The following is a 12,858-nucleotide window of genomic DNA, read 5'->3' as shown; positions in this document are numbered from 1 at the left end:
CAAAGGGATTGAGCATGCAGAAGGGGCGGAAGAAGGGGAACGGAGGAGAGAAGAAGAACAATCCCAGGAACCTGGGGATAAGATTGACGAATCTGAAGTAAGAAGGACAGGGGGGAAGAGGAAGAAATCAAAACCTTTGAAGACGAGGGAGATTGCAGAGGTGGTTCTGGGGATGGATGTACAGGTTGAGGATGTGCTTGATGTGGCTGAGGTCACGCTTGTGGGCAGAATTAGAGGACAGCCAGTCTCAGGTATAGCCTTTAGGCAATGGGCGGAGAACCAGTGGTCGGGTACTCCGGCGGCCACATTTAAATCAAATGCGCTTGTCAAGGGTTGGTTTATGGTCAAATTCGACAGTAAGGAGGCTATGGAGTGGGTCGAAGGGCGGAACTGGGCATATGGGAATAGGCCGGTTTTTTTCAAGAGATGGACGCCACTCTTTGATGCTGAAACAGAGAGGATGGACGAGTTCCCGGTTTGGGTAAGAATACCAAATCTTCCCCCGTATCTTTGGGCGGACTCGGTATTCAAGTCGATAGGGAACGTGTTGGGGACTTATCTGGATGCAGATAGATCCTATTTGCAAACTTTTGAGAAAAGAGTGGCAAGGATCCTGGTAAGACTCAATCCCAAGGAGGGCCTGGCAAAATCTATACCCCTGCGCTATAAGGATTACAGAATTGAACAGAAGCTTGATTACGAACACCTTCCGTTTCGTTGTCACCGCTGCCATGAATATGGGCATTTGGCGAGAGACTGCCCGCTGGGAAGGCGGAGGAGGAGGATGCAAAAGGAGGCTGAGGGATGGGAAGAACATATGAGGCAGGAGGAGTTTCAGGTAGAGGAGCCATTTCGCGCGGGGGCAAATGTGGAGGACCAATTCCATCAGACAGCGGCAGATTTTCCAAAGGAGGTGGGAGATCCGGTGGGCCTTGCAGATAGTCAGCCGATGGTGGACACTCCTATGGAGCCGAACGCTGAAACCACTTGCGATCAATCGGGTATGCCGTCACCTGCTTTAAAGAATTCTACTATTATATCTGATTCTTGTATTGGGGGGCTTTCTGGGTTGAACAACTGTAATGATGTGATGAAAAAAATTGATAATCTATCTATTGAGTCAGACTCCATAAATCTGAGTGGTGAGGATTTCCCCCCTTTGGGGATCGGTGCTGGGCCATCCTCTGTAGCCCGGCACTATAACCTGAGATCTTTAAGCAAGAAGCCGGTTGTCCCGAATGAGTTTTTGGACCCGGTAGGAGGTTTAGGGTTTGAGACCCCTAAATGCTATTCAAAGAAGAGCAGAGGGAGAAAATCAATTCTATCTAAAACTCAAGAAAAAGCAATTTTTGATGTTGCTGATGGGAAGCAGATGACAATTCCTGGGGCGCTTAGAGCAGCAAAACCCCCTGAGACGGTTATTAAATGATCTGTCTTTCATGGAATTGTAGGGGTTTAGCTAGTAAACCTAAAAAACTAGCTCTTAAAGAACTCATTTCTCGTTGTAACCCAGACATAGTTTTCCTCCAGGAGACCTTAGGCAAAAGTATGGAAATTGAAGCATCTCTCTGTTCCCTCTTCCCGGGATGGGATTTCATGGCTGTGGATGCCTCAGGACACTCGGGAGGTATTGCTACAGGTTTTAAAAAAGGAAAGCTGAAAGTGTTAACCTCATGGGGACTTCCAAATGCGTTGGGATTGGAGGTTGTGTCACCTGACTTTGATATCCCCTTGACAGTTGTAAATGTCTACGGGCCATGTCAGGGAAGGGCTATGTTCTGGAATGAGTTCCTCTCAAAAAGTTTGATACATGACAAGAATCTCATCATAGGAGGAGATCTTAATTTTTCTATGGGGACATCTGAAGCCTGGGGACCGCTTGCAAGGGAGGATCCCTTGACTGATTTCTTCTCAAATGCCCTTTTGTCTCATCAGCTGATTGATGTAAACATTATAAAAGCCAAACCAACCTGGAGGAACAGAAGGACTGGGGAGCATAGAATTGCTAAAAGGTTGGATAGGTTTCTCATCAGCGAAAGATTGGCATCTCTGGTTCCGTTGTTCAGACAGTGGGTTGGGGAAGGTGGGAATTCAGATCATTTTCCCATTCTCCTTGAGTTCTCAAAGCCTCCCCCTAAGCCGGCCGCGCCCTTCAAATTCAATGCTCATTGGCTCCAGGAGGACTCTTACATAAAGCTTTTCAATGAAACTTGGAGACATCCGAGGCCTGAGTATGTGGGGAGCAAAGCTGGGAGGTTCTTGGAAAACTTAAAAAGACTTAAGAAAGCAACCATTGAATGGGCCTCAGATAGAAGGAGAAAACAATCTGAAGACTTAGTAAGCATCGATGACTCTCTGAAGGTCCTTGAAGATCCAGAATCTGATGCCTATGCATCGTTGGAATCAAAAGAGAAAATCTTGGAGTTGGAAAAGAAAAGGGCGAAGATTTTATTGGATAAAGAAGAAGAGTGGAGATTGAAAAGCAGAGCTATCTGGTTGAAAGCAGGGGATGAAAATACAAAATTTTTTCACAATTATGCAAAAGGGAGGAGGAATGCAAATACTATTTGGAAGTTGAGGGACTCGGAAGGTAGGGAGGCATCCACGTTTGAAGATCTGTCTACTATGGGGAAAGATCACTTTCAGGCCCTTTTTTCTGATCCAGGGGGTATTAATTTACCTGAAATCATCAGAACTGCACAGGCTTTTCCTCGGTTTGTGGAGGAGGAGGAGGCTGAAGATCTCTTTAGAGAGGTGACAAAAGAGGAGGTTGAGAGTGTTATAAAGTCCATGGCAAAAGACAAAAGCCCTGGACCTGATGGATGGACTGTAGAACTCTACACTCACTTTTTTGAATCCATTGGGTCAGAACTTACTGAAGTGGTGGAGGAGTCTAGAATTAAAGGCGAAATATTTGGACCGTTTAATGCAACTTTCATTGCCCTTATTCCAAAAAAAGAAGATCCTGACTCCTTCGAAGATTTCAGGCCTATTTCTCTGTGCAATACCATTTACAAGATTATAGCAAAGATTATTGCGGTTCGCTTGAAGCCTATTCTATCCTGCTATATTTCAAAGGAACAATTTGGGTTCCTGAACGGGCGGCAGATTCATGAAGCCATCGGGGTAGCACAAGAAACCATTCACAGTCTCAGGCAGGCAAACAAGAAAGGGGCAGTGCTCAAAATAGACCTATCCAAAGCTTATGATAGAGTCAGCTGGACATATCTCAAGATGCTCTTGACTCACCTTGGTTTTCAAGTGGGTTTCATAAGATGGATTATGGGATGCATCACAAATGTAAATTTTGCTGTCCTGATAAATGGAGCTGCTTCCCAATTTTTCAAGAGTCAAAGAGGACTTCGCCAAGGGTGTCCGCTCTCCCCCCTGCTCTTTCTTCTTGCGGCTGAAGGTCTAAGCAGACTTATCTCAAAGGCTAAAAATTCAGGTTTGATCAAAGGTTTGGAAGTTGCTGTTAACCTGTTCATTACACATCTGCTTTTCGTTGATGATATTCTGCTGTTCTCAAATGGGAATATATCTGAAATATTAGAAATAAAGACTATTCTTGATCTGTTCCTGAAAGCTACAGGGCTTAAAATAAATGACAGAAAGTCTCAACTAATATTTGAGGGCTTTAGTAGGCAAGAGGAGATTTCAATTGTGGCCCATCTGCCCTTTGGAACATGTAATATGGAGCAGCCCTTTAAATATCTGGGGTTTTGGCTCAAGCCAACATCCTACAGGAAGCAGGATTGGAACTGGTTAGTAGCAAAGATTGAACAAAAAATTTCCCATTGGAGCTTCAAGTGGCTGTCGAGGGCAGGTAGGCTAACTTTGGTGAATTCAGTGCTGCAGGCTATTCCAGTTTTCTGGGCAGCCTTGACATGGATACCCAAAGGAATCCTCCACAAAATAAAACAGCTATGCAGCAGATTTCTTTGGTCAGGGTCCAAGGAGGAGTCTGTACTCCCTTGGGTGGCGTGGGATAAGATCGCAAGGCCAAAAGATTGGGGAGGATGGGGGCTGAAAAATCTTGTTGATTTTAGTCAGGCTTTAGCAGCTAAATCAGGATGGCGAATCATTACTATGGAGAATCTTTGGACTAAGGTGGTAAAAAGGAAATACATTGACCCCATTCCGCTTGAAGACTGGATAAGAAGGCCTAATAAGAAAGGGAGGAACTGTTCAGTCATATGGAAAGCCACTTCGGAGGCTTTTAAGGTAATTGAACAAGGGCTGGCATGGCGGGTCGGGAATGGAGAAAGTTTGAGGATTGGCAGAGACCCGTGGGTTGGATGCAGCGAGGATTTTGCCCTCTCCCCAGGACTGCTTACTCATCTGGATGACATAGGTATAAGGTGCTTAAGTCAGATTGCTAGTATGGAGCAGTCTTCTATTTGGGGTCAGGCTTGGAAGACTGAAGATGAGATAGGACTAAATGTCATCTGGAGAAACGAATGGCAGCGTTTTATTCAGGAGTTGAGAAGATCAAATGTCAGAATAAAGGATAGGCCAGATTCTCTTGTCTGGGCACATGCTGAAACAGGATTCTACTCTCCAAAGGCTGGTTATAATTTCTTGATGAAGAATAAAGGTTGGAATCCTCCTGTTTGGTGGTCCAAACCTTTGTTTAAGTTAAAATGCCCAAAAAAATCTAGAATTTTTTTCTGGTGTGCCTTAAACCTTAAGATTCCTACCTGGGAAGTTCTCCAAGCTCGCTTCAAACAGGGCCCTGGAAGATGCCCTTTGTGTTTCGCGGATGAAGAAACCATTGATCATCTTTTTCTGCTATGTCCGTTTACAAAACAGATTTGGCTAGAAGCAGAAAGGCTCCTAAATGTAAAACTAAGATGGGAAGGGGTCAGTATGAATGCAGCCTGGGAATTCTGGTGGAACCATTTTCAGGGGAGGAATTTGAGAAATCTGCCCCCCATTATCTGCTGGGGTGTTTGGCTTGCAAGGAATCGCAGTATCTTCAGAGAAAAGTTGACACCCGTGGCAGCAGTGGCCATTCAAAGTACCGCCATTCTTGACAGCATTCCTGTGGACGAGGATCATGACAATCATAATCAGAGGAAAGCACCCAATATTAGGGAGGGGATTCCGTGGGCTTTTTTTGACGGTGCCGCACAAAATAATATCACGGGTGCTGGGATATGCATTCACTTAGATAATTCACACTCTCTCAAGGCTTCAGTAGGAATTGGAATGGGCTCAAATAATTTCGCTGAGCTCTCTGCTTTAAAACTTCTGCTCTGTTGGCTCATTCAAAAAAATATCCTCACTATTCAGATTTATGGAGACTCTATGAATGTTATAAACTGGGTTGTTGGGAAATTCAGATGCCAGAATTATATGTTGTTGCCTCTTTTAGAAGAAATACAATCCTTAAAGCAGCAGTTTAATGTTTTTTCCATTGAACACATATACAGGGAATTCAATGAGGTTGCAGATGGGCTTTCTAAGGCAGGTCTTCAACAAAATTTGGGCTCGTGGAGAATAACCGAACAGATCCAGGACCAGATCCGTGTGTCGGATCAACCTCCATATGCATAGTTGTTTCTCTTTTTTTGCTATATGCACTAGATGTTCTGTCTTTCATAGGAAATCTGGTGGCATATGTTTTCACTATGTTGTTACGTTTCACCTTCTTAGACCATGATGCTCTGGTTTTTAGAGCGGTTTGCGGATATTATATATCGGTATGGGATCAGCTGGGTCGTTTTCCTCTTGAAAGGAGGCCCAGCTGGATTTCGGATTTCTGATCATGTTTTTTCCTTCTGGGTACGGCTGTCTAGGCCGAGAGCATGTGCACTTTTTTGAGCAGCACGGTGTAGGGGTGCTGATGATCCTCACTAGAGGAGGCTGGCCTTTTATTAGGCAGAACACTTCAGAATGTTAACTCATCTGCTTGTAACTTTTTTACTTCTTATAAAAAAGTTCGCTTTTTTCTTTGGAAAAAAAAAAACAACCCTCTCATTGTGGAAATGAATGGCAGAGGAATAGAAGAAACACCTCCTGTATCCAAGCTTTGATTAGGACTAGGAGTGCCATCAAAATCATTTGTTGCAGCTCCATAAGTTCAGTCATTCAACAATATTACCATAAGTATCACAACTTGAATAACAAAATGAGAAACTAAATGAGTAGAACCTAGAACTACTAATCTCAAAGACTCCATGGCAGATTTTTTTATATAATCACAACCATAGATTTCCTCCAACACAAGCCAAATACTATATTTTTTTAATTGAATGTTACAGAGGGTTTGTGAGAGATTTTTCGGTGAAAATCACATGGAATACCATTTTTCGATGTGTTTCGAACCAACTAGTGTGGTTCATCGTCAGGACAAGTTGAAGAAACAGATCCAGCTTAGCATGTTAAATAGTCTGAGCAAAGCCTCCAACGGCTAACTTGACCAACGGCTAGTTTGACTCTAGGACCGGGGTCAAAATTATTTTATTAAATTAATTAGTAATATTTAGGACCAATCCCTTAAAAATATATAAAATATTTTTAATGGGTATTTAGTTCAAAAAATATTATTAAAAATTATAAGTTAAATAGTATTTAAAAGGAAATTTAGTTAAATAAAGGACCTTATAATATATGAATAAATTAAACGCCTGCATACAAATATATAAAGTAATATATAAAATAATTATAAATAATAAGTAGTGAACAAACTTTCGTCATCAGTCATGTGGACAAACTTTCTCCTCCAAAGAATGAAAAGTTCAGAAGCTGCGAGAGTCCTTCAATCCATATAAATATCGCTTTCTTCTTTTGCCTCCGTTGATGTCTCTTATTCTGATTGTGTTGTGTTGTTGTAGGCCTGGTATATTGGAACTTGCCATAATGTGCATTTTTTGTTTGTAACATTATGTTGCTGGGAAAAACTGAGGATACTTCTTTCTCAGCATCTTTCAAAATTGCATAGGAGCGACAACTCGAATGCTTATATCCAGCTCACCAAGTTGATAATTGATATGATATTTCTTAGCATCTCCATGGCGGATCTACCTCCTGTAGATCAGGGAGATTAGATCAGGGCCGCAACTGGCTATGTGCATTAATTAAAAACCATTTTTTTCTCACGCAATTTGTCAAGTAAGGCTCCAAAAACCCCAAGTATCTCCCAATTGGTTACGAATTTGAGAAAATCGTTTCTGGGTTTTATAACTACCCTGTTCTGAGGAAAACCCATGATTTATTTTTTCAAAATTCGTTTTCATTTGGCCAGAAATCATGTTTTGAAATTGATGTTTTTAAGCTGCTATGCATTTCCTCACTGCTTCTAACGTGGTGCGATTCTGATCAGAATTTCCTTAGTGGCGTCATTGAAGAGTGTAATGTTGAATCACTCTCATCAAGTATCCTGAATCCCCAATTGAAGTAGATAAAATCTATATTTCACTACTCACCACAACAAAATGACACAAGATAAATACGCATATCTGTTTCTTCTATTGAAATAAGAATTTCATTTCGAGTCTCAATTCATATGGACGACCAATATGCATCTATCTCTATACACTAAACATGCTGCCACTTTGAATCTTTCATTAGTTATAGAGCGGGGTCAAGCTAGTGCGGGGGAAAGGACACATTGATTTTTAAGTGTGAAGGGCCTGTTGGTTCTCCTTCTGTGTCGCTGGTCAACTCATCTTTTTGCAATCAACAGTTTCTTGCTCTAATATACCATCATATCATGTTAATAGATTACCATGGATAATGTTTCAAATGTCTCTTTTGGCTAACATTCATGATGTGAGTGCACAAAGAGATGATAGTTCACACCAAGTAAGACAAAGAAAAGGAAAAGTTTTCCTACCAAGTGATCCTACAACTAAGTAAAAGTGTAGAATAGGGAAACCCTGTGGATGGATCCAGCATTGAAGTAGCCTTTTCTCTCAGTACATATTGGAGATAGATTACCAATATTATCGGATCGTGATGGCTCTCATGTGGGTGATATGGATCAAATCAGGCTTAGCTGCAGAAACTAGTCGTTTCTATAGCTCCTAAAAAAGGGAATAGATATTCAACAATTTAAAGCAAGATCTATTTTTTATCTATTTTTTTTAATTTTTTTAATGATGAATTTTGGATTTTGATTTTTAAGCTAATGCAATTGATTTTTTTTTCACAAGTCGCACGAGAGCTAGTTATCAATTTGTCAATTCTTCTTAAAAATGGAATTTACATTTTTATTTAAAAATTTACATTTCCCTTATTAAAAAATATGAAGATTTTTTATTCTTTTTTTTTTTATTGAAAATGTGAGGACCCTATCCAGACTGTATACATTTTTTATTTATTTATTTTTATTTTTTTACAACAAATACAACCAGAAAAGAAACGCAGTGAAATTCAAATTCATTTAACACACACATTCCTGCCACTCATTCAGGAAACATATCATAACGTTTTCATACTTTTAACTAAGATCAATAGTAATGAAATACATATGTACCATTCACCAGAAGGCGAGACTCCACTTGCTCTGCTGTTGCTGGTATTCCCTTGTAGCTGGTCACCTCCGCGAGTGAATGATGACGCACTTGATCCGAATGCGAAGACCCACCGGTTAACCTCCCAGCCTACTCCTTGGGTACTCTCTTTCCCCGCGGACCCCCGAGCTGCAATGGGGTTGTACAATGGAGGAAAGCACTAGCTGGTAGAGGAGAGCACACCTTGGCTCCAGAGTCCCCTCTCTAAAATCCTCTACCTCACCAAACTCACTATAGCTTCGTAATCACTGCTCTGACATCATCTCATCCATCCAACAATAGGGTTCCCAAAAGTCCCTTCTCCCATGGCTTGCCCCTTCTTTTATAGGAGTCCTCATAGGTGACACTTGTCATGTCATGCATAATTAATTAATTTTTTTATAATTCAATAGCTTGATTATTCACCCACCCGTGTGTCATTCTCACATTAAGGGTCTCCCAAAATTATTTACTTAAATTTTTATTTAAAACTAATATTTTCCTCACCTCAACAAGATTCCTATTTCTTCTCCTAGTTGTCTCTTTATTCCCCCCTTTTATTCCTTAATTTGTGTTCATTACTTGAATTCAATTAATGAGTCAAGATTTTATCCCCAATCTACTCCCTAATTTAACTCAGGTTATCTCCTAGATGGATATTCTTATGTTGGTTGTTGACACATGGAGCTTCTCTATATTTCTCTAAATTTAATTTATTATTCTCATTTTAATTCACCTTCCCCTTTTCTTAATTAGGTTTAAATTAGTTTAGGATTAATCTTTATCCTTACCATTATGTTTGTCTTTCCCCTTTTTCCTAATTTAAACCACATAATCTTCCTAGCATTTTCCAAAATGGGAAGGGTAGAGTTTTTAAGGTACTCTATTTTAATTCTTCCTATGATCCTCCTTATTCCAAGTTTTATTTTTGATTTAATTACATTGGTTTCTAATCATCATTTACCCTTGATGTAAATTTACCTAGTTTTCATTCCTTGCTTATATTTATTTATTATTATTTATTTTTAATGATTCCAAGGATGCCAAGTTTGGTTGTGCCCTTCAAGAACTTCCCTAGAAGTTCCAAGGGTGCCACACCTAATAGCTTATTTGTGATGTCAAGGATGCCAGTTTGGTTGTGCCCTTCAAGAACTTCACTAGAAGCTCCAAGGGTGCCACACCTAATAGTTTATTTGTGATGTCAAGGGTGCCAGTTTGGTTGTGCCCTTCAAGAACTTCCCTAGAAGTTCCAAGGGTGCCACACCTAATAGTTTATTTGTGATGCCAAGGATGCCAAGTTGGTCGTGCCCTTCAAGAAATTCCCCTGAAGTTCCAAGGGTGCCACACCACTTGCCCTTCAAGCATCTAGTGATTACGAGGGGAAAGTATAATGCAACGTCATAGACCACTATCATCTCTTATGTTGCCTGCTATAGTGAGACTAATGGTGTCGGGGATCAAGGAATCCGCCTTGATGCGCGCCCCCCGGTAAAGTCCTCATGAGCGAACCAACTTTGGAACCTGCCCTCATGGCATCGTGATCTTCAAGGCGAAGGTGTTTCAACCCTTCCAGCCCAAGTCACGGCGGGAGTGCTAGTGGGTGAGATCAGGGACTCTGTCCCACCCCTCCCATGTAGTTCCATCCACTTGTACAACCCCATCACCCATATGTGAGTCATTCGGTCAAGCAACTAATCTGTGCCTACAACCATTAATATATCATCAGAATATGGTTAAACATATATGGCAGATTCCAAGATCGACTTAGACTTTCAAAGATAAAGTAATATAGATTTTCATCAAACCAGGTGTCATCGACATGTCATATGCGAGTGCCTCTGATGGTTTCCTGCCATACTCAATAATCATCAATAGCAAGGTTTCTCAATGTTAGTCAATTATCATAATAGCATCAGTAACAATTCCTGGTCATTCACATCATTGTCCATTGTAAGTCTGAACTAAAGGAAGTAGGTAGCATAGGGGACACATCCCTCATGGCTATCATCAATAATCGTCAATGGAAACATACATATTCATTAAGCTATCAACATCGTAACATTGTAGAAATATACCTATCCATAAATTTATCCTCATTATGCTTTTAGTAGAGCGCATACATATTCTTTACTACCCTCGTCATAATTTCAAATAGAGACCAACTTAACTATTTAATATTGCAATCATCAGAATGCTGATAGATAAGATACATAACCATTCATGCTACCATAATATCAATGGAAAGCATTCATAACATCACAACCATGAATATCTCAATCGCTAATAATAGTGTCATGGGTCCAGATCCTCAATCTGAGGTCCTCGAAGAATAGAGTGTCTAAGATAATGTCGTATTAGGGTCAGGAAACTAGAGTGGGCACTACATACACCCCCTCTTAACAATGGACTTCGTCCCGAAGTCCTTATAACATAAAGGAGAAACGGCGACACATAATCTTAGGAACCCTTCCTGAAACTCTTGCCAACCTTCTGGTGGGCAGGTTAAAATTTTCCCAAGGTATCTATAACACGAATTTCGTTATAACTGAAGGACTATATCTGGGGAACATTGCAACCCACTTTTTGTATAAATGTACAAAACATACATTATAGATATTATTAAAATTAATAGTTAAAGGAAGCGTCATACATAAACTTTTCCAACAAAATCATCATAATCAAAATCACAACTATTTAAAGCAACAATTAATAACACCCACCTTCCTTCAAATGACAAATTGACTAATTTAGGAGAAATCTCTCTAGTTTTATTCATTCAATCATGCAATTAAGATAGAAATAATTTTGTATTAACTCAAATTCATAGGGGATGCCTATGCCTTTTTCATAGGAGGAACTACCCACCTTAAGCTTGGACTTCAATATTTTTAATGGTCAATAATAATTGTGTTAATTATTGTTTGATATTTCACCTATGACGTAATCCACCTTTGTTTACCATGTTCTAAATCTTCAATTTTGTTAGGAACTACAATTAGTACTTTGAAAATAAACATATGCCACTGCTTGCTAGGGGGACCTAACAATGCCTACTACACCTTCTTAGAGACTTGATTTACCTTCATGATCCATGTTCTGAAAGTTCAATGTGGTACAACTACCATTTGCACTTTAAAATAAATGCATACCACTCCTTTCTAGTGGATACCTAATGGTACACACTATCTAGAGATAAAAATATGTTAACTACAAGAACGTAATCATCACTTGCAATGAATGAGTAGTCCAAACCTTCATCCCTTCAAACCCAACTACCCTACTTCCTTTCGCTAGGGTAAGCGAGTGAGGCTATCAGGGGCCTATCTTCATTTAATCCTACTGAATCTAATGATAAGGACTGCAATATTGTTGCAATATTTAAAGGTGTTGTGACTATTAAGGCTCTTAATTTCCTGGTGATGAGGAATACATACTCTCGCAGTTTGGCCATCCAAGCCAATGTAAGACAAAGCATATAGCAAGTTTCACTAGTGACCAAAGATGGCAGGCAGACATCATTTACCAGTCTTTGCTTGATTCCAAGCAGAACTAAAAACTATATGGATTGAAGCCAAAGATATGCACAGAATGTAAAACAATAGAGAGAAACCCATGTCTAAAATGATCATTGACTGTATCGAATGGCATTGGTAGAAGTATGGTGCTCCAGATAACCATAAACCAATACTATAGCTCTATTTCTGCATTAAGAACTAGCAAAGAATCCAAAAAGTCATAAAGGCAAAGTTTTCTTGTTACATTACAAAACATTGAACAAAGAAGTCAATCAAATCAAACAAAGAGAAACTCAAACTCCCTGTGAGATTACAGGAAGAGAGCAGAGAAAGAACGACTAAGTTTGGCATCTAACATTCAAGGTGATGTAATTGAAAATCTGCTGCCTATGGTGGACAATTTTGAAAGAGCCAAAACACAGATTAATATATAAATCATAAATATTACAATGTATAATATTATCATGATTGTAATATGCTCCTATGTTGCTTCTTGTTGTTCTGGTCCATTTTCAATTGTTCTAATTGGAATTAGTCTCAGTTAATCCTTTACCATTGATAAACAATAAGACCTATTTAGACATTGCATGTACATAATCACCCTTTGCTGGATCATTCTTTGTTGTTGGATAAAATAATCTTAAATAAGGCTGAACTCTTGGAATCAAACTTCATCTACCAACAAGGGATTTATTCCATTATAAATTTGATAAATTCTTTATAGAAGTTTCAAGAATAAATATAGTTCTATTACTACTATTATGATTTAAGTTTATATATTAGATTACTTTTTATTGTATCAATTTATAGGAAACCCAAATGAGCAAGCTAAACATCAAGAGAAA

Source organism: Pinus tabuliformis, chromosome 8 (assembly GCF_031772625.1).
Source record: "Pinus tabuliformis cultivar Carrire ecotype Pingquan chromosome 8, CPIR1, whole genome shotgun sequence".
In the NCBI taxonomy this organism is placed as follows: Eukaryota; Viridiplantae; Streptophyta; class Pinopsida; order Pinales; family Pinaceae; genus Pinus; species Pinus tabuliformis.
The sequence above is the reverse complement of the archived record's forward strand: the minus strand, read 5'-3'. Positions refer to the sequence as shown.